The sequence below is a fragment of the Aotus nancymaae genome, unplaced genomic scaffold, assembly GCF_030222135.1.
Source record: "Aotus nancymaae isolate 86718 unplaced genomic scaffold, 86718_ANA_hifiasm-v0.15.2.pri h1tg000021l, whole genome shotgun sequence".
Lineage (NCBI taxonomy): Eukaryota > Metazoa > Chordata > Mammalia > Primates > Aotidae > Aotus > Aotus nancymaae.
Window position 1 is genome coordinate 16,555,980 of NW_026988433.1, and position 23,583 is coordinate 16,579,562.

Here is a 23,583-nt window from a genome sequence, read left to right on the forward strand (position 1 = left end):
AATAAAATAAAATTAAAATTAAAATTAAATTAAGGAAGTTAAAATAGCATCAAATGAAGGCATGAAAATGCTGCATATATATATATATATATATATATATATATATCTTGCATTTTTTACAGAACCAAGTCAGCAAGTTCGTAAATGGTTATGAGATTTGACCAAGAGGGACAGGGTCACATGGACAGCGATCACATCTGATTGCTCACAGCACTATTCCTTAAAGCACCTTAAACAGCGTCCAGCATTTAGCAGATGTCTAATAAACACCTGCTGAATGAAAGATACGAACAAATATGTGCTCAAAAAGATAAAGGGGTCCTTGAAATTTAGTCCATTTTATTTTCTGCTCCATCAGATGCCTTTGGGGAGCAGGGAACAAGATTCTGCATCTACAGATTTCTCATATCATCGACTTTTTGTGTGCATGTGTGTTCTCATGGGTCACTGTTCCACGAGCCTTCTGTTTCTTTAAGACTAGAATCTTCTGGTGTGCTGTTGAAGGGAAGGGGTATGTGGAGGCTCCACAGGAAGGAGCACCCCCCTTCTTTGAATGATAAAAGGGTCACTTTAATTGAAATAGAGTCATAACTGGTTGCCAGATTTAAGCATAAGGCCTCTCATATGTCAAAACCTTGGAGCAGAGAGATTATATATATGGGCAGCACATATATAAATGTATGTATAATTTATGCAATATTTCTCCTGTTCACACTCTCTACTTAAGCTATCCATTAAAGCCCATCACATTAATTTAATTGAAAAATTCTGGGGGAATTATATTAGCTTTTTTCCCATTAAATTAACATTACAGCCTTTAAAGAGATGTCCTGGATGCCCATTGTTGCTAACAAAATTATTATGCAAATTGAAATCTGGCATTTCTGGGTCTGGCCACCAGCTCCCCCAACCCTCCACCTCCTTCCTTGACCCCTCTAATTTAATTGCTGTTTCCCCCTGAGTTCCCAGGCCAAGGAAGTGGGATGAGAACCCCCTGCCTAAGTCAGAGGCTCCACGTGAGCTTCATGCGCGGCCTGGTCCACACCCAGCACAGCGTGGAGTTCTGCTCTCTGGTGCTCAAGGCCCTTGGGAAAAAGTTCTTGTCTTATCTCAAGAAAGGAAAAAGCGTGGGTGGATTCCCCGAAGGCTAAAAGTGGCTAAGAATGCACTTGGGAGTAAAGAGCTTATACAAAAATTAAAAAAATTAAAAGGTCATGTGCTGTGGCTCACGCCTGCCATCCCAGCGCTTTAGAAGGCTTAGGTGGGAGGATCACTTCAGACCAGGAGTTCGAGACTAGCCCAGGCAATGTAGCAAGACCCAGTTGCTACAAAACGTTTTAAAATAAGCCAGCTGTGGGGCGAGGATGGCTTGAGCCAAGGAGTTCAAAAGGGCTGAGTTTGAAATGGGATTCTGTCCTTAGTGATTTTGGAACTTCAAGCAAGTTTTCTAACCTCTGGAAAACCAGGAAACTATCTCTCCCTGGAGGCAAGGCTGCAGGAGGACAGGAAATCATATACAGGCTGGACATGGTGGCTCATGCCTGTAATCCCAGCACTTTGGGAGGCCGAGGTGGGTGGATCACTTGAGGTCGGGAGTTCGAGACCAGCCTGACCAATATAATGAAACCTCGTCTCTACTAAAAATATAAAAATTAGCAGGGTGCAGTGGCATGCGCCTATAATCCTAGCTACTTGGGAGGCTGAGACAGAAGAATCACTTGAACCTGGGAGGCGGAGGTTGCAGTGAACTGAGATCACCGCACTGCACTCCAGCCTGGGCAACAAGAGCAAAATTCCATCTCAACAATAACAACAACAAATTATGTACAGCGCTTGCATCAGGTAGGCACTCATCAAGGATTGCTGTTATCATATATTTACTTCCTCATTCATTCATTTACCCATTCATTCAGGAAGTAATTTCAGAGCCCCTCTCTGAGTCCGCCACTGGGTGAGGTGCAGAGGACATGGCAAGTGCCAGAGGAATAGTGTCCCCCAAGCCCCAGGTGGATCTTTCTGACTGATGCTCCTGAAGTATTCCCTGCTAATCTCTCTGGATAAGCGCCAAAACCTCACTACCCTTCAGGGCTTGCCAAGGGGGATTTCTTATCTTTCTTATTTTTCCATCTCTTTAATCTCCAGGACTCACTCTTTTTATGAATGTGCTCTGTTGCATAAGCACTAAGATGAAAATGAGGCTCAAAAGGAAAGTCAAGGCCCTCTTTGCCTTTGGGGGTTGAGAACACACCCTTGAAATAAGCAGCAGGGGTGGAGATCAAGCCTATCCCTCTCCAAATTAGTGCCAGGTTAGAGCATGGAGAGATGGCTGCTCTTCTTGCCTCCTGTTGCAATCATCTATTGCCGGGTAACAAATAAGCCCAAACCATAGTGGCTTAAAACAATGTTCATGTGTTTGTTTGTTTGAGATGGAGTCTTGCTCTGTTGCCCAGGCTGGAGTGCAGTGGCGTGATTTCAACTCACTGCACCGAGGGATTCTCCTGCGTCAGCCTACCCCGTAGCTGAGATTACAGGCCTCCTCCACCACACCTGGCTAACTTTCATATTTTTAGTAGAAATGGAGTTTTACCATATTGGCCAGGCTGGTCTTGAACTCCTGACCTCAGGTGATCCGCCCGCCCCAGCCTCCCAAAGTGCTGGGATTATAGGAGTGAGCCACTGCACCTGGCTGGATTCATTTGTTATCCTTCACAGTTTCTGCAGGTTAAAGATTCATAAGCAGCTAGACTGGACAATTCTAGCTCAGGATATGGCATGTGGCTACCGTTGCGGTCACCTAGAAGGCTTTTTCACACTCAAAATTGGTGTGTGGATCAGGAAGGCCTGTAGAGCTAGGAACGAGAACACTGGTTCCTTGGGCATCTCTCTTTCTCTGTCTCAGTGTGGTTTCTCCATTGTGGTGGCTTCAGGGAACCAGATTTGTTTTTTTGTTTTTTGTTTTTTGGTGGGGTGGAGGGGACAGAGCTTCACTCTATTGCCCAGGCCGGAGTGCATGGCACAATCTCAGCTCACTGCAACCTCTGGCTCCTGGGTTCAAGTGATTTTGTGCGTCAACCTCCCAAGTAGCTTGGATCACAGGCGTGTGCCACTATGCCTGGCTAATTTTTGTATTTTTAGTAAAGACAGGGTTTTGCCCTGTTAGCCAGACTGGTCTCAAATTCCTGACCTCTGGTGATCCATCCTCCTCAGCCTCCCAAAGTGCTGGGATTACAGGCATCAGCCACCACACCTGGCCTGGAACCAGACTTATTTTGTGGTGGTCAGAGCACTCAGAGCATGTGTCTTGAGAGAATGAGAGAGAGCCAAGTGGAAGCCATATTACCTTCTCTGAGCTTCTTTGGAAGGATAGGTGTGTCTCTTCTGCTTCATTCTGTTGGTTGAAACAGTCATAGAGACCAGCCCAGGTTGAAGGGAAGGGGAAATAAACTACCTCTCATGAGAAATAGAAGGTTCTGGAAGAACATGGGGGACTGAAAATATTGTAATGGGTCATGTCTACCCATTATACATTTCTGCTTCTGATTACTGTCATGGTTATAGACTGAAATGTGTAACTAAAACAATAAATCTAGGATATAACATGGGAGGATATACTTATGCCCGTATGATGGGGAAAGATTTCTAAAACAGGACATGAAAATATTAACCATAGGCCGGGCTCGGTGGCTCACACCTGTAATCCCAGCACTTTGGGAGGCCAAGGTGGGCAGAACACCTGAGGTCAGGAGGGTGAGACCAGCCTGGACAAAACGGTGAAACCCTGTCTCTACGAAAAACACAAAAATTAGCCGGGTTTGGTGGCTCAACCCTGTAGTCCCAGCTACTCAGGAGGCTGAGGCGTGAGAATTGCTTGATCTCAGAAGCGGAGGTTGCAGTAAGCCAAGATTGTGCCACTGCACTTCAGCCTGGGCGACTGAGACAGACACTATTTCAAAACAACAAAGAATACTAACCATAAAGAAAACAGTTGGCTGGGTGCAGGGGCTCACGCCTGTAAACTCAGCAATTTGGAAGGTACTGGCAGGCGGACTGTTTGAGGCCAGGAGTTTGAGACCAGCCTGGGCAACGTGGAGAAACCCCATCTCTATAGAAAAAAATACAAAAATTAGATGGGTGTGGTGGCGGTGTGCCTGCCTGTGGCCCCAACTACTTGGGAGGCTGAGATGGGAGGATGGCTTGAGTCTGGGAGGTGGAGATCGCAGTCAGCTGAGATGGCACCACTGCATTCTAGCCTGTATGATAGAGCAAGACTGTCAAAAGAAGGAAGGAAGGGAGGGAGAAGGGAGGAAGGAGGGAGGGGAAAGAAAGAGCAAACCGTTGATCAGTTGGTCTTCATCAAAATTAAGAACTTCTGTTTATCAAAATACCCCAATGAGAACAAAAATGCAAACCACAGAATGGGAGAAGATAGTTGAACTAACGGTATCAAGCAGAAGATTCATATTCAGAATATTTAAAAAGGATGTCCACAAATTAATAAGAAAAAAATGCAATTAAAAATAATTGGAAAAACACACAACACACAAGCTTTTTACAAAAGAGAAATTCAAATGGCCTATAAACCTGTCAAAAAGGAATCAATATCATTAGTCAATTAAAATGCAATTAAAACCACAGCAAGCTTTTTATATATGTAAATAGCTAAGAGTTTTGCACCTTACCATACATAAATTTTACACATAAACACATAAAAATGGCTAAATTTACAAGAAAGGAAAGCCTGTCAGTATCAAGTGTTGTTAATGCTTAGAGAAGCTGAGACCCTTGTATAAAGATAGTGAGAGTCCAAATTTAGTACAACCACTTCAGAAAACTGTGTAGCAGCATTTCCTAAAGCTGAGCGTAAGCATACACGCTCCAAGAATATGCCTAGTAGTGATGTGTAAATAGGGGTACCAAAGATATGTTCAAGAATGTTCATAGTGGCCTTATGGATAATAACCCCAAACTAGGAACCACCCAAATATTATCACAGTGGAACAAATAAAAAAAGTGTGGCATATTTGTTCAATGCTATCGATGCAACATCACATGTGGCACAGGCAATAGAGCATGAAGCTGGACAAACCCACACAATCACAGGGATAGATCTCACTAGCATGTCATTGAGTGAAAGAAAGTGCTGTAGGATTTCATTTACATAAGGGTAAAAACCAAAGAAAAAGAATTTGGAGGAGAGAAGTCTAATCTGTGATTAGCTTTGGCGGTGGTGATGGGGATGACTTGGAGGTGCACAAGGGACAGTTTTGGGATTGGGTAACGTTATATATCTTAATCTGAGTGGCACTTATAAAGATGTGTTCCCTTCTTAAAAATTAATTGTAGGCCAGGCGCCGGGGCTCACGCCTGTAATCCCAGCACTTTAGGAGGCTGAGGCAGGTGGATCGCCTGAGGTCGGGAGTTCGAGACCAGCCTGACCAACACAGAGAAACCCCGTCTCTACTAAAAAAATACAAAATTAGCCGGGCATGGTGGCAAATGGCTGTAATCCCAGCTACTTGGGAGGCTAAGGCAGGAGAATCGCTTAAACCCAGGAGGCGGAGGTTGCAGTGAGCCAAGATTGCACCATTGCACTCCAGTCTGGGCAACAAGAGAAAAATTCCATCTCAAAAAATAATAATAATTGCATACTTTTATTGTATGCATATTACATATAATTCTATTTAAAAGTTTTTTTTTTTTTTTTTTTTTGAGAAGGAGTTTTGTTCTTGTCACCCAGGCTGGAGTGCTATGGCAGGATCTCGGCTCACTGCAAACTCCGCCTCCCGGGTTCAAGCGATTCTCCTGCCTCAGCCTCTGGAGTAGCTGGGACTACAGGCACGTGCCACAATGCCCAGCTAATTTTTGTATTTTTAGTAGAGATGGGGTTTCACCATATTGGCAAGGCTGGTCTCGAACTCCTGACCTCAGGTGATCCACCCACCTTGGCCTCCCAAAGTGCTGGAATTACAGGCATGAGCTACTGCAACTGGCCTTAAAAGTTTGCTTCTAAAAGATCATTATGCCCATTTTCTATACTAGTGGTTGGGAAACTGTAGCCCCTGGGTCAAATCTGGCCAGCTACTTCTTTTATAAATAAAATTGTATCGAAACGCAGTTATCCTCAATCATTTACACATTGTCTAAGGCTATTTTTGCACAGTCACAACAGAGCTGAGTAGTTGTTACGGAAACTGTGTGTGTTACAGCCCACACATCATCATAGATTTACTATCTGTTCCTTTACAGAAAACATCTGCTGACACTTGTCCTATAGTGTATTGTTTTGGGGTGTCATTCAAGCCTTTGGCATGTATTAGAGAAGAGTCAAGACTCTTTTCCAAGGAAGATATTGGCTCTATTGAAAAGCACTCCTTCAACTTAACCCCATGCCTAACTGGGGTGCCTTCTATTAAGACACAAACCTCAGCTGGGTCTCTAAGACTTCGTTCCAGGAAGTCAGGCTCACCCTACCTTTGAGTGATTGTCAAAGTAATACGATTGCTTTGAATTTTTACCCCTAATTCTATTTTTAAAGATACTGATCATTTGAATTATGAAAGTCATGTATATCTTTTGTAGCAATTCAAACAAGAACTACCTAAAATAAAATTAATAGCAGCTCCACGCTCGCCAATGCAACTCCCTGATTCATTCTCTGTTAAGAATTTGATACAAATGTTTCCTTCCTGTTTTCTTCATTTACAAAAACACATAGAAACTTCCTTTCAGGGTTTGACTCTTTTTCATTCTTTCTTTTTTTTTTTTTTTTTAGATGGAGTCTTGCACTGTCATCCAGGCTGGAGTGCAGAGGCTCGATTTCGGCTCACCACAACCGCCGCTACCCAGGTTCAAGCGATTTTCCTGCCTCAGCCTCCCGAGTAGCTGAGATTACAGGCACCTGTCACCACACCTGGCTAATTTTTTGTATTTTTAGTAGAGACGGGGTTTCACTATCATGGTCAGGCTGGTTGCGAACTCCTGACCTCGTGATCCGCCTGCCTCAGCCTCCCAAAGTGCTGGGATTACAGGCATGAGCCACTGCACCCAGCCCCTTCTTTCTTTTCTTTTCTTTTTTTTTGTTAAATGGAATAACATTTGCTTTTTAAATATTTGACAAGGTGTTGCAAGGCTATCTCCCAGCCACTGTGTTCAGATGTATTATATATAAACGTATAGGCCAGGCGCAGTGGCTCACACCTGTAATCCCAGCACTTTGGGAAGCCGAGACGGGTGGATCACTTGAAGTCAGGAGCTCGAGACCAGCCTGGCCAACATAGTGTATACTTTTTTTTGACAGGGTCTTGCTCTGTCCCTCAGGCTGAAGCACAGTGGCACGATCATAGCTCACTGCAACCTTGACCTCCTGGACTCAAGCAATCCTCCTACCTCAGCCTCCCAAATAGCTGGGACCATAAGGGCATGCCACCACACCCAGCTCATCTTTTTATTTTTTGTAAAAGTGGAGTTTTGTCATATTGCCCAGGTTGTTCTTGAACTCCTGGGCTCAAGCGATCTGCCTGCCTTGGCCTCCTTACGTGGTGGATTACAGGAGTGAGCCTCTGCAACAGCCTGTTTTATAATTTTTAATAGCTGCACTGTTTTTCTTCTTCTAAATATATCATGATTTGTTTTTATTAATATACATTCAGACCGTTTCCAGGTTGTTGTTGCTTTTTTAACTATTACAAACGAGGCTGCAATAAACTTCTTTATAGATTTATGTCTTTGTATACCGACATTTTCATTTCTGGTGGACATATTCTCAGCAATAGGAGTCCTGAGCCACAGTTTAAATTTTCAAAAATACCAACAGTTGATTTTCCACCATGTTATAATAACTTACAGACCTCCCCCGATGGTGTTCGAAGGAACTGGATTTCCTACACCCTCATGAGCTCTGGATGTTACACATATGTTCCATTTTTGCCAATCTGATGGGTAAAAAATAGTATCTCATTGTTCTCATTTGCATTTGCCTGACAAGTGAGCCTGAGCATCTTTTCATATGCTTGTTGGTCATTTGCATTTCTGCTTCTGTGAAAGCTGCAGCCTTGCCCCGTGTTTTTCCCGGGCTATTGGCCTTTTTAATTTGTAGGATTGTCTTGTAAATTAAAGCTATTGGCCAGGCATGGTGGCTCACACCTGTAATCCCAGAACTATGGGAGGCCGAGGCAGGTGGATCACTTGAGGTGGGGAGTTTGAGACCAGCCTGGTCAACATGGTGAAACCCCATCTCAAATGAAAATAAAAAAATCAGCTGGGTATGGTGGCACATGCCTGTAATTCCAGCTACTTGGAAGGCTGAGGCAGGAGAATTGCTTGAACTCAGGAGGCGGAGGTTGCAGTGAGCCAAGATCATACCACTGCACTCCAGGCTAGGCGACAGAGTGACTCCATCTCAAAAAAAAAAAAAAGGGGGAGGAGGATATTGATCCTTTATGAATTATATAGTTGCAAATCTTTTATTTGTTTATGGTATGTTTTGCCATGGTTCTGCTCTTAATCTAAAATAATTAAATTTCTGCCTCCAGGTTCTTGCTAAGAATATAACCAAGAATGTTTGCCTTATCAGAATTTCAGCTGTGAAAAATAAGTGTATATGGAGTTCTGTTTAAAGCAGTGGTTCTCAAATATTTTCTAATTTTAAGTAACTGAACTTTTTTTTTCCAAACAAGTTTTTATGTAGAAAAAGAAGAGAATCCAGCTGAGCACTGTGGCTCATGCCCGTAATTCCAGCACTTTGGGAGGTCAAGGCAGGAGGATCACCTGAGGTCAAGAGTTTGAGAACAGCCAGGCCAACATGGTGAAACCCTACCTCTACTAAAAATACAAAAATTAGTCTGGGCGCAGGGGCTCACACCTGTAATCCCAGCACTTTGGGAGGCCGAGGTAGGTGAATCATGAAGTCAGCAGTTCCAGACCAGCCTGGCCAACATGGTGAAACCCTGTCTCTACTAAAAATACAAAAAATTAGGTGGGCATAGTGGCAGGTGCCTGTAATCCCAGCTACTTGGGAGGCTGAGGCAGGAGAATTGCTTGAACCTGGGAGGCGAGGTTGCAGTGAGCCGAAATTGGTCCACTGCACTCCAGCCCAGGCTATAGAGTGAGACTCCATCTCAAAAAAAAAAAAAAAAAAAAAAGAATCTGCCACAATTAAATTGGGGCTGAGGGCCCAGACCTCTGCCTGCTAAGGGCCTCTCCATCCCTCCCCAGCAGCCTCTGAGCCTCTCCAAGGATCACTAGTGCTCTGTGGAACTTAGTTTGAGAACCATTGATCTAAAGACTCTGCAGTCCTTCTATGTACTTAATCACAGATTTCCAGTGTGGTCCATAGACTATTAAGTAGGATATTAACAAGCGTTCTGTGAAGGAAAGACTATGGGATTGTTCTCTGGTACACAGAACGGAGGCATGTCTTTCTTTTTCAGACTAGGTACGCTTTGATTCTTTTGAGATGAAAATGTTAGTGTACCAGAAGACAGGAACTGGACAAAGAATAGGAGATGCCTTTGATTTCTTTCCATATGCAATCCCAAAACAAATAGTCACTTAATGCCCGTGCTGCCTCTGGCCATCTATCTGTGGAAGGTACAACTCTTTGGTTTTTTGATTGGCCTGAGCAAGTGTTGATCATTTTGTGATCAGGATTATGGATAATCAAAGGGTCTTGTCTGATATCTATAGAGAGGATCCTTTTTTATTTTCCTAGCGGCAGAAATTGGGAGCTCTTGGTAACATTCAATCACATTTCTTTTGCTTTATTTGCAATTTAAGAGGACAAATTTCTCCCTGATTTTTTTTTTTTAAATGATAATAGCTATAGAAGCAAAGGTGCTTTAAGCAGGAAATTTGCAGACATTACTTTGTTTCCCTCCTAGGTTTTTTAGGACAAAGGAGAGAGAGTTCAGCATAACTTGCTGAAGAATAGCAGTCTGTTACTCTCATCTACTCTCACAGAAGGAAAAATTTATTTCATGGTAGGCTTGGTGGACCTAGGTCCCATTTGGAGACTGTCCCAAGGTTCTTGCACAACGGTAGTCAGATAAACCTGGGAAATGCTGGGTTTCTTTACTGCAGGACTTCTCAGAGCCTTTAAAATGCTAGTGTTTTACTGTGCAGTTCCAGGAGGAAGATATGAGTGGGTTTCCCACCTTTCCTCAACCACGGAAGCCCCTGGGCAGAGCTTTTCCAAGATTGTTATTCCATAGTGTACCCTTCAGAAAAAGCTAGACTAGATGGTCTTAAATATTTGCTCAGATAAAATCAGAGCCTTATAGAATAGCAGCGTTAAGCCCTTTGTTTTGGCCACTTACAGATATGCTTGTATTGAACCTCCCTTAATCTGAATTGAGGCACATTATGGAGAATTCATTGTATAAAGATGCTATCATTTTTACGTATAAACATGCTATCATTTTTATCATTTAATCACAATAGAAAAACATTTCTTACATACCTTGTTACTCACACAAACTGAGTTTTCCCAAGTGATTAGTTGGTGTATACAAGTGCTTCTCAACTTATTAATACATCCTGATAAACCCATCATAAGTAGAAAATGCATTTAATACACCTAACCTAGCAAACATCATAGCTTAGCCTAGTGTATTAGTCCATTTTCATGCTGCTGATAAAGACTTACCCAAGACTGGGTAATTTATAAAGAAAAAGAGGTTTAATGGACTCACAGTTCCACGTGGCTGGGAAGGCCTCGCAATCATGATGGAAGGCAAAAGGCACATCTTACATGGCAGCGGACAAGAGAGAACGAGAGCCAAGTGAAAGGGAAACCCCTTATGAAACCATGAGATCTCGTGAGACTTATTCACTACCACGAGAACAGTCTGGGGGAAAACGCCCCCATGATTCAATTACCTCCCACCAGGTTCCTTCCACAACACATGGGAATGATGGAAGCTACAATTCAAGATGAGATTTGGGTGGGGAAACAGCCAAACTATATCATCTAACCTACTTTAAACATACTCAGAATGCTTATATTAGCCTATAGTTGGGCAAAATCACCTAACACAAAGCCTATTTCATAATAAAGTATTGAATAGCTCACTTTTTTTGAATGCTATGCTAAAAGTGAAAAGCAGAATTCAGTTTCTACTGAAGGCATAATACTTTTGTACCATCATAAAGTTGAAAAATTGTAAGTTGAGCCATTGTTTGGGAATTGAGAATTCCAAATTGAGAATCATCTGTATGCAACCCTGTGAACTTTAGTAACTGAGTGTATTTCTCTCTTCGCCCTTTCTTCTGGGGCACTGCCAATAATAATATACAACTTTGTGGGTATACCTTTTGGGTAGTGACGTTATCTTTTATTTTAACATATTTTCCTTCCTTTGTTTTCACTTCATCCCCATTTCTTTGATTTGCATTTTTATTTTGCTGTATTGAGGTATATATATAAGTTACATTCTAATTCTTTGTTGAAATGTAGTAGGGTATTATAATAAAATAAATACATAACTACATGCATATTCCAACTAGCATATATTAAATACATAGCTACATGCAAAGTATCTGCTAGGGTCCTGAGGAAATAGAGATGAACAAGTTATGGTCCTTGTCTTTGAAAGATTTATGATTTTGCCAACGAAACGGACATAAGTACATTGCCACAATCAACAGGCGTAAATAACTACTACAATGTTGTGTGTTATGTAGTAAGAGAAGTATGTTTAAAGTGCTCTGGGTAAGCCAGAGAGAAGGCATAAAAAGACCACATAGAGACAGGAGGAGATGCCTGAGGACCCCCAGCGATTTTAACTCCCCACTGTTTAGGTCTCTTCAGCATCAATCTCTGGACAGCCTCTGGACAGGTGAGTGAGTAATTGTCTTAGTTTGTTTTCTGCTACTATAACAGAATATCACTGATGGTAATTTCTAGAGAAAAGAAATTTATCAAGAAAAGAAATTTATTTCTTACAGTTCTAGAGGCTGGGAAGTCCAATATCACGGTGCCGGTGTCTGTTGAGGGCCTTCCTGCTGCATCATAACATGGTGGAGGGTATCATATGGTGAAAGGGCAAGAGTACGTGTGTCAGCTCAGGCCTCTCCTCCTCTTCTCATAAAGCCACCAGTTCCGTTATGGGGGCTGCACCCTGATGACTTTATCTAATCCTAATTTCCTCCTAAAGGCCATACATCCAAATACCATCAACATATGAACCTGGGGATCTATCTAAGTTTCCAGCACATCAAATTTGGGGGACACACTCAAACCATGCAGTAATCCTTCAGGTGATCCCAGCCCCAGCCTGAAGTGGAGGACACAGAGGGTATCCCCCAAGCTCTGCACAAATTACAGACTTGAAAACAAAATAAATGTTGTTTTAAGCTAAGAACCAAAAAGATTTTAAAAAGTGCTATGTGGACCCAATGAAGGAGCAAATAAGTCTGTGGAGTCGAGAGACAGGAAAAAGAGTAGGAAAAGCTCCAGAGATTGTTAGACTGGGGCCACATGTGAGGTTCAGGGCATTGGCTGACTTGAAAACATAGGCCAAATTGTGCATACGTGTCTGTGCATTTTTTTTTTTTTTTTTTTTTTGAGAAAAGAACCTGTCACTCTCAGCAGATTCTCAGAGATGTTCATGATTCACACAAGGTTCAGATCTATAATTCTGGCTATAATTTCTTGCCTTGAAAGGATCAGAGACAATTGCCAGGATGACAAAGACTCAAAAAAAAAGGGCAAAGCTATCAAAGCATGGGAGTCTGATTTGGCAAAAATGTAGGTTAGGCCTGACTGGAGATTCATTCACTCACTTAATCATTCTTTCATTCAACAAATAATTTACTGAACACCTATTGTGGATCAGGCATTGTGCTAGGCATCTAAAATACAATGGGGAACATGACCATTTGTCCTGTCAAGACCTCACAAGCTCTAGACACTTCCCCAGAAGGTTTTCTTAATCCCAAATCTCTTTCCCACTGTCCTATGAGATGAGTCTGTCATTCCTCCTCTAAGTGTTTTGGGTTCCATTTTCTTCTCTCCCAGCGGCCTTAAAATATATAAAATTTTTAGACAGGGTCTCATTCTGTCACCCAGGCTAGAGTGCAGGGGCATGATCTCAGTTCACTGTAACCTCCACCTCCTAGGTTCAAGCGATTCGCCTGCTTCAACCTCCTGAGTAGCTGGGATTACAGACATATGCCACCACACCAGGCTAATTTTTGTATTTTTAGTAGAGACCAGGTGTCATCATGTTGGCCAGGTTGGTCTCGAATTCCTGACCTCAAGTGATCCACCCCACCTTGGTCTCCCAAAGTGCTGGGAGTACAGGTGTGAGCCACTGTGCCTGGCCAAAAAAAAAAAAAAAAAAAACAATTTGTAAAGTCAACAAGATACCAGACACTAAAACCTTCCCAGGAATCAATTCTATAAGCTCATTTTGATCTTTTCTCAATCAGCATGATTGAGGAATGAAAAGACTTCTTTCTATGTTGAGAACCTGAAAGTAGGCAGAGCTAAAATGTAAAGCTGGAGAAGGAGTTAGCTGTGGGATGGGATGTGCTTTTACTTGGCTATAATTTCAGTTTGAATCTTGGTGGTGTGCAAACAGCATCTCTTAGCACTCTAAATCTCCAAAAACCCAGGCACCTTTGAAGACATGAATTAGCCAAGAGCCAGCTTGCTTTCCTTACCTCCTTCTCTCTCCTTTCCTCTCTCTTCCCCTCCCTCTCCCTTTACATTTCTCTTGCTTTCAAAATTATTCTCAAGGCATACAGAAAGGTTTTATCCTGCAGTCTTGAATTCAATTATTTTATTTTATTTTATTTATTTATTTTTGAGACAGAGTCTCACTCTGTGACCCAGGCTAGAGTGCAGTGGCACGATCTTGGCCCACTGTAACCCCCACTTCCCAGATTCAAGCAAATTCTCCTGCCTCAGCCTCCTGAGTAGCTGGGACTACAGGCGCCTGCCACCACGCCCGGCACAGTTTTGTATTTTTAGTGGAGACAGGGTTTTACCATGTTTGCCAGGTTGGTCTCGAACTCCTGACCACAGGTGATTGCCCACCTCGGTCTCCCAAAGTGCTGGAACACCACACCCAGCCTCAATTCTTGTTCTGTTTTGTTTTTAGATTACTGATTCACAGTTCCATGTACTGTATCTCAGATTTTTCATCTATGAAATGGGTATGATCACACAAGAAAACAACATTTGTGGATATTTTAAGGATATTGGGTTTAGTTTTGTAGATGTCTCACACACACACATACACGCACACATCTAATTAGCCTCTAGGCAGACTGGGGGCACAGAAACTTCCTCACAACAATCTAAGCAGAGAACATCTTCCCTTTCCCGCTGGTGCATTTGTTAATACATTTGGTTGAATTAATCTGCTTACTAATCTAGCCTGCAGCTACCTCAGACTCACTCTTGAAACACAAAACACAACCTTCTCTTTCAGGCAAGGTACTTCTAACTCCTGGTAGTTATGAATAGTAGGAAAAGAGGAAATGCGTTTTGCTGCATGTTCTGCTCCCAGGACACAGGTTCAAGCTTGCCCTTTACCTCCAAGCAAGTTTTATTCTCTGGAAGTCTTCCTTGAACATTGGCAGACTCAGAGAATCTCGGTTCTCAATGAGCTACAAACTGGCATTTCTGGCCTGATGAGTAGTTTGTTATTGTCTATATGTTGTTCATAAAATGGATTTGTTATGGAGAAAGTCTGTCTGTGTTGGAGGGAAAGACAGAGACGTCAGGGGAAAGAACGAATCCATGAGGTCTTTCTGGAATGAATCCATGTGGTGAAATAGCAAAAAGGAACCCCAAGGCTCTGAGTTCAAAAGCCAACCCTATGTAAAGATTTTGTGCTCCTGTAAATATTTGGTAATGTGTCTCTGTTGTTTTTGCCTGCCAAGGCTGCCAGTCTCCTTTCTTCTGGAAGGCACAACCCAGTTTTGCTTTGGAAATCTGCCCTCCTGCCCTCATATGCCATCTTAGTAGAATCATTAATAAAATATCTCGCCCTCCTCTGGCTAAGAGGTAAGCCCATGACTGTGATTATGCCAGATATCTTCTCCCAGAAATTTGAGTCTTGAAGGACTCCTGGGCATGGAGTTAATTTAGCCAGTCATCTGTGTCCTGAAGAGACTGTTTCTTAGTTCTCCTGTGAGATGGTTTGGCTCATCTTGAATTGTACTCCCATAATTCCCACTGTTGTGGGAGGGGCCCAGTAGGAGGTAATTGAATCATGGGGGCAGTTCCCCCATGCTGTTCTCGTGTTAGTGAATAAGTCTCATGAGATCTGATGGTTTGATAAGGGGAAACCCATTTCACTTCATTTCTCATTCTCTCTCTTTGCCTGCCACCATCCATGTAAGACATGACTTGCTTCTCCTTGCCTTCCACCATGATTGTGAGGCCTCCACATCCATGCAGAACTGTAAGTCCATTAAACCTCTTTCTTTTGTAAATTGCCCAGTCTCAAGTATGTCTTTATCAGCAATGTGAAAACAGACTAATAAATCCTGGATCTCCAGAGTTTCTGTGGTCTCTGTCCCTTTTGAGGACTCTTCTTTGGCTATTACTTCTTTTTGGTGAATTCCCCTAGGCCCTTCCAATATGTTCCTTTTTTAAATCTTTCTTTCTTAAGTGATCAGGGCAAACTTCTTCTGATTCTGGTCGTGATGAAAGAACTGGTGCCAAAGTTGTTTTCCAGCTGAACACAACTGGAAAGCTGGACAAACAATATAAAGCAACTGTTTTCAGAGACTGGGCCACAGGTAGTATAGAACTATGAACACTGAAAGAAGGGATGCAAATCAAGTGAGCCCTGTGATCACCCTGGCTTTCTGCCTGGAAGTGCTTTTTAGATTGCAGCACAGGGAGGAGGATCCCACGCAGAGCACAGTGGCCTCTCTGAGTTGAGGAGAAAAATTATAATATGTGGAGGTTGAAAAGGCTGAAATTTGTGAGTCAAAGTCCCAGGGAAGATGGTGTTATATGGACAAATAGTGCCAGAAATCTGCATAGGGGACCACTTGAGTCACTGGCTAAATACTAAGTTGCTCAGATATTAGGTGGAATCATACAAGGCTGTCAAGGAACTGCTACTGGAGAGGTATTAGCTCTCATTCCAAGAGCTCTCACGGGACTGGGGGAAATTCAAATCTTAGCTATCTAGAATGGAAATGATTTGTTGAACATCCAAGGCATTCATTAGAGACCATCGTGAGGCTATGCCTTTCTTGTAGGCCTAAATCAGCCTTAGATAAGAAGCTTCTCTAGAGCCACTGCAATAAAGCTTACAAATAGGTCTTAAAAAAAAATCAAGCTGGTCAATGAGTAACTCAATTGCCTGACAAAACAAACATCAAAGGAAAATAACAAAATCCAGGCATTCAGCTGCACAGCATCTAAATTGTCTAGCATTCACTTAAAAGTGACTAGACATCTAGAGAAGCAGGAAAATATGACCCATTATCATGAAAAATACCAGTCAATAAAAACCAACCCCAAATGACAAAGATGATGTAATTAACTGACAAAGATTTTAAAACAGTTATTATAAATATGTTCAAAGATCTAAAGAACATAAACATTGTGAAAAGTAGAAGATATAAAAAAAAATCAAATGTATCTTCTAGAGATAAAAAATATAATATCTAAAATAAAAATTTGCTGGATGTGGTGGCATGCACCTTTAGTCCCAGCTACTTGGGAGGCTGAGGTGGGAGGATTGCTTGAGCCCAGGAGTTTAAGGCCAGCCTGGGGAACATAGCAAGACCCCATTTCTTAAAAAAAAAAAAAAAAAAAAAAAAAAACAGAAAAATTCACTACATGAGTTTAACAGTGTATTAAAGACTGCAGAAAAAATCAGCAAATTCAATGACATAATGATAGAAGTTATTCACACTAAAGAATGAGGAGAAACAAGAGCTAAAAAAAATAAATAATCAGAGTGTCAGGGACCTATGCAACAATAAAAGATCTATCCTACGTATAGTTGCAGTCTCAGGAGGAGAGGACGAATATAAAATCCTGAAATAATAATGGCTGAAATGTTCCAAAGTTGATAAAAACTATAAAGTTACAGATCCACGAAGCTCAACAAAACCCAGGCAAGATAAACACAAAGAAAACAACATCAAGGCACATCTTAATCAAATTGTTTAAAACCAGCAATAAAGACAAAAATCTTAAAAGCAGCCAAGGTAAAAAGACATTTTACATACAAAGAACAAAGATAAGAATTATCGCTGATTTCTCCATAGAAACAATGCAACACAGACGACAATGGAATAACAACATCCTTAATGCGTTACATTCGAAAACAAAAACAAAACTGTCAACCAACAGTCCGTGCCCAGTGAAAACACATTTTTTAAAGGAAGGTAAAAAAATGTTTTACTGACAAACAAAAAAGTGGTGGAATGTATTACCAATAGACATACACAATATGACATACTAAAGGAAGTTCTTTTCTGGGCTGAGCAAAAATAATACGGGGTGAAAACTCAGATCTAGTTAAGAAATGAAGAAAGCCAGAAATCATCAATAAGGGAGTAGATATAAAATGCTTCTGTATTCTTTGAAATTTCTTCAAGTTTTGCAGCGTCAGACTTTCCAGGTGTTTTAGAATCCAGAATTAAGACACAGAAACAAGGAGCTATATAGTATTGCAGATACCAGGTCACCACTGAAGCAACTGTGACAAAATTCCAACATTTGTCAGTTATGGAGAGCAAATACACAGCTAATTGTCATAGTTACTTCTGTAATTGCTATACACTTAAAAGTTTAAAAATTTCAAAAAAAAATAAGTTTAAAAATATGCCAACTCTCTTATGGTACAGACGAGCCACTCAAAGCCTTGAGATTTATGTGACTTTCCCAAGGATGCACCAGACACATCATCATTCTGCCTTCCCAGAGCTACATGGACCAGATGACAGCCCTGGACTTCTTAGTGATTTTATGCAAGTGATTACGTTCCTCAAAGCCTCAGTTTCTTCTCATAAAATAGGGATGATATGTCTACCTCCTGCTCAGATTATCACATAAGATATTCCATGAGTCAGGGTGCCTTTGTTTTCAAGTGATCAGCTAAAACAATCTTAAGCATAAAGAATATTTATTGTTTCATGGAACTTGGGAGTTTGGAGCTATGGATGGTTTCAGGCACAGCTGGATTGGATCCAGGGGTACAAACATTGTGGTCAGGACTCTCCCACTATCCCTTATCTCTGCTCTCTGGGGTTCTGGTGTCACTCTGAGGCAGCCTCTCCCTAGATAGAAGCAGAGATGCTCCATGCTCATATCCCACCGCATAGCAGAACCAAGAGAAAGTGAATTTCTCTTCTCTACGACTTCCAGCAACTATTCACTCTGATGGACCCCCTTTGGATCACATGCCCATCCCTGAACTGAGCTCTGAGTCTGATTGGTCAGGTCTGGGTGATATACCCTCTCCTGGAATGAGGGGGTGGAAGAGAGATGGTCTCCCAAAGGCAAACCAGGATGCTGACAGCAAAAGATGGTGTCACAGATGCTGACAGGGAAAAACGACCTTACTACACTTGCGTGAAGCACTGGACAATGAGAACCACAGAGTCCAGCCTCGCTCAAGAACAGCTTTGCATGTACTCCCTTCATCCTTACAACTGTGTAAGGGAAGTTTTCTAATTATCCCCATTGGACAGATGAGGAGACAGGGAGGGTAAATACCTTACCCCAGGCCACACAGCTAGTAAGGGACAGAACCAGGCTCCAGCTGCCTCAGTGAGTGGTGGCTGGTTAATGAGGCCACACCCCTGGCCTGTGGCCGAGACTTCTCTACAACCAGGGGCCCTCGACTCCTCCCTTAGTCTAAGGAGTCCTCAAGGTCCCATCCTGCTTCCTGATCATTTCGAAGGCTGAGGAAAGGGAAGCTCGGCGTCCACGCAAACAAGGTGCTATGAATGTTTTCAGCCCAGACAAGGGGAAGGAGAAGGCCAGGGGAAGACCTGGTAAATGGAAGCCCAGGGTGGCTCTGTTAGTTTCCTATGAGTGCCCTAACAAATCCCGGGTCAACCTTGGTTTGTAGCTGCAAAACTCCAATCCTCACCTCCAAGTTCCTCTTGGCCTTCCTCTCTGTGTGTCTAATCTACCCATCTACCTCTGCCTCACTCTTTTTTTTATTTTGAGACAGGGTCTCACTTGGTCACCCAGACTGGAGTACAGTGGCACCATCACAGCTCACTGCAGCCTCGAACTTCTGACGGAGTCATGCTCTGTAACCCAAGCTGGAGTGCAGTGGCATGATCTCAGCTCACTGCAACCTCCCCTTCCCAGATTCAAGTGATTCTTGTGCCTCAGCCTCCCAAGTAGTGGGGATTATAGGCATGTATTACCATGCCCAGATAATTTTTGAATTTTTGGTAGAGATGGGGGTAAGCCATATTGGCCAGGCTGGTCTCGAACTCCTGGCCTCAAGTGATCTGCCCACCTTGGACTCCCAAGGTGCTAGGATTACAGGTGTGAGCTACTGTGCCCAGCTTTTTTTTTTTTCAACTTTTTGTGGAAACAGGGTCTCACTGTGTTGCCCAAGCTGGGTCTGCCTTGCTTTTATAAGGACACCTGTCATTGGATTTGAGGCCCACCCAGGTAATCCAGGATGATTTAATCTTGAGATGCTAAAATTAATTTACCCTGCAAAGATCCTTTTTCCATTAAGGTCACATTCACAGGTGCTGAAGCACATTAGACTGTGGACATATCTTTCCTTTTTTTGGTGGAGGTGTGACTGGGAAGACATTATTAAACCCACTACAGTGTAAAAGCAGGCTGGGTACAGTGGCTCAAGCCTGGAATTCAAACAATTTGGGAGGCCGAGGTGGGCGGATCACTTGAGGTCAGGAGTTCAAGACCAGCCTGGCCAACATGGTGAAACCTCGTCTCTACTAAAAATACAAAAATTAGCTGGGCCTGGTGGTGCACCTGTAATCTCAGGTTCTTGGGAGGCTGAGGCAGGAGAATTGCTTGAACACTGGAGGTGGAGGTTGCAGCGAGCTGAGATCTCATCACTGCCCTCCAGCCTGGGCAACAGAGCAAGTCTATCTAAAAAAAAATGAAACACATATATTACACATATTATATATATGTATTTTTATTTATATTATATATGTGTATATGTATTACATATGTATATATATTATGTGTGTATATATGTGTATATATTGTGTGTGTGTGTGTGTGTGTATATATATATATATATACATATATATATATAAAAGCAGCCAAACTTCACTGTATTTTCGAGCCGTTGCTTGGCCTGGGAGTGGTGAGAGAGATCAAGAGAACGCCACAGGCCTGGATCGGTTAGTGCACTGCGGTGTTTTTTTTTTTTTCCAACAGTGTCTCCTATTGTTCGTATTTCTCTTTTGTTTTGAGGTTTTCTGCCATCTTTTCTGGAAGGTGCATGATGCTCAGCTCTGTGGTTATTTTCACCCAGCAGCTGTGTTTCCGGTGAGCGGCTGTGGGATTCTTCTGACTCAGCAAAACTGGAGCAGTAACCGTCAAGAAGCCATTCAAGCAAGGCTAGAAATAAAGAAGCTGTTTCTTCCCCGTCCCCGCCTCCTCCTCCTCCTCCTCCTCCTTCTCTCACTTCCCTCCCCCTGGGTACCTTTTCAAAGTCTCACAAAGCACTTTGAAAAAACTACTTGGACCAGTAGGCTAGAGGGCTGGCTGAAGGTGGCCCCTCCGCTGGGCTTTAAGCAAACAGATAGACACATTCTGGAAAGGACTCTGCCCCGCCAGCCAGGCGTTGGCCTTGGGAAGGCCCCTCCCAACGTGCCCCCACCCGCCGATCGCACGGACTGTGTCTTACAAGTTTCCCACAGGTCTGAGGAGTGAAGGCAGAGGCTGTGGGGACTTTTGTGGTTTTCTGGGTGTGGCCCCGCTTTGCCTTCACCAGGCCTGAGTATCTATACCGTGCAGCTTGTCTGCTTCTCAAAGGCCATGATTTCCACCCTGGGGCTGGGAGGCAGCTACAGATTCCTAGCCCTGGCACAGGATCTCGCCCTGCACTCCAGAGGGGTGGCTGGGAGCCTTGCGGAGGCAGAGAGCGAACAAAATGGAAAGGAATCTTCCTCCCGGAGAGCCATCCTCTGTGCATGCTGGTGCCTGCAAAAGACAGGCGAGGCGAGACAGCTGCACCCCGGGCCTCGTTGCTGTTGCTGAGAAAGAAAGGAACAAATAAATTTAGTTCCGTCCTACGCATCCTTTGCAGCTGCTGAGTGACCAAACAGAAAGCGGCCTCTATTTCAACCCTGGCTTCTCAGCTTTTTGCCTGATGGGGTCTGCTACCGCCCTTTCCAAGGGACTTTTGAAGAAGGAAGCCGTCGGTGGCCTTATTTAGCTCCTGGCCATCTACAGGCTGCACAAGGAGGAGCTCAAGTTCAGGGCGTGGGTTTCTTCTTGCCACCCCGAAGCAACATGGTGGCCCGAAACATTTCCAAATGGGCTTCGGCTCCTGGAATTTCCAGTGTATTTCTTTGGAAGCCAGAACGTGGGGATGGGTGGGGAGATGCGCAACTGGGCCGAGGCCAGCCTATAACTCCTGAAGCCATTAGTTTAATAGCACCATTTGTGGAAATAAAGAACTCGCTGACTGGGCTTGAAGTTAAAAGACTGGAACGAAGCACTGAGGGGGTTTCTTGTGGCTCACTAGCGTGAGAGGTCCCCACGGGACAGGGGACAAGCTATGGACTTTGAGTCAGATAGACTTGGGTTCCAGTCCCAGCCCTGTCACCTAAGAGCACATCGTCTCTGGACAAAGAGAGCCTTTGCTCAGGTGTAAGTGAAATGCTAGCCGTGACACTGAACCTGTCTGAGCCTCAGTTCCTTCTCTGTAAAACAGCAGTGATGACACAAGGTTGTCACAAGGATTAAATGACAAAGTGTACTGAACCTACATAGCCCAGCTCTTGCTGTGGCGTGATGGTGGAGAGTGGCCCCTGTTTTACCTGCCCAGGCCCATTCTCCAAAGAAGCTGTTGCTTGGGCCAGGTGAGGTTGCTCACCCTTGTAATCCGAATACTTTGGGAGGCTGAAGTGGGAGGATCACTTGAGCCCAGGAGTTTGAGGCTAGCCTGGGCAACATAATGAGACCCCATCTCTTAAAAAAAAAATTATCTGGGTGTGGCAGTGCATGTCTGTGGTCCCAGCTACACGGGAGGCTAAGGTGGGAGGATCCCTTGAGCCCAGGAGGTCAAGGCTGCAGTGAGCTGTGATGATGCCACTGCACTCCAGCCTGGGTGACAGAGCAAGACCTTGTCTCTAAAATAAATAAATAAATAAGTAAAAAGTGTTTCTTCCCTAATCCTCTCTCTTTCATTCCCCACTCCCCCCACCCCCCCACCCCCCCACCCCGTGAGTACCTTTTGGAAGTCTCACACAGCACTTTTTACAAACCACTTTAAGTCTGGGCATGGTGGCTCACACCTGTAACCCAGCACTTTGGGAAGCCGGGGCCAGTGGATCACTTGAGGTCAGGAGTTCAAGACCAGCCTGGCCAACAGGGTGAAGCACCGTCTCTACCAAAAAGACAAAAATTAGCTGGGCACGGTGGCACAAGCCTGTAGTCCTGGCTACTTGTGAGGCTGAGGCAGGAGAATCGCTTGAACCTGGGAGGTGGAGGTTGCAGTGAGCCAAGATTGTACCACCGTACTCTGGCCTGGGTGACAGAGTGAGACCCTGTCTCAAATAACAACGACAGCAACAAAAAAAACAAAAAGTCACTTTAACCAGTGGGGGGAGGGCTGGCTGAAGGTGGCCTCTGCTGGCTTTACACAAGCAGATGGATTCTGGAAAGGACTCCACCAAGCCAGCCTGGCTTTGCCTTTGGAAGGCCCCTCCCAAGATGCCCCCACCTGCCACTCACACAGACGGGGACTGCATCTTACATGTTTCCCACAGGCCTGGGCAGTAGGTGGGAGGAATTCCTGTGGTTTCCTGCGTAGCCCACAGCATATTACTCTTTCCTCCTTCTCCCACTGTTTTCTATAAGATCTGGGGCTCACCTTACTCTGAAACTCTGTAATTGCAGAGGTGGCCCAGGCCTGATCATGGGGTCTCATATACCCCTGGCCATAGTGATTCATTTTTGGAAACATCTATGGAACTCAAGCTGGGACAATCAGAGTGAATTTCAGGAATGTTGGATGAAACTCTTAGGAGGGAGGAAATATTTCTGCTGGATTTCTGAAAGGTCAAGTTTTACATTCAGTGCTGCCATTGCCTCTCTTTGGAGAATGGAAGGAAGAGTTGTTCTGAGAATGAAGCTAACAGAGATGAAACAAAAAAAATGCAGAGATCATGTTCTGATGACCATTTGAGCCCCTTGATCCAGCCATGCCTGAAGCCATCACCCTTTCAACTTGCTAGCCTGACTCAATTTGGTTCCTTTTTTGGTTTGAGCTAGTCTGAATTAGGTTTTTGTCTCCTGCAGCCAGAAAAGTCCTAAGTAAAACAAGCTTCATAAGCCTTCGGAATTTGAATTTACCTGTGGCCTCATCCAGAACTGTGAGGCAGGCTGATGACTCTCAGTGCCACCTGCAGTAGTGGAGAGTCTGT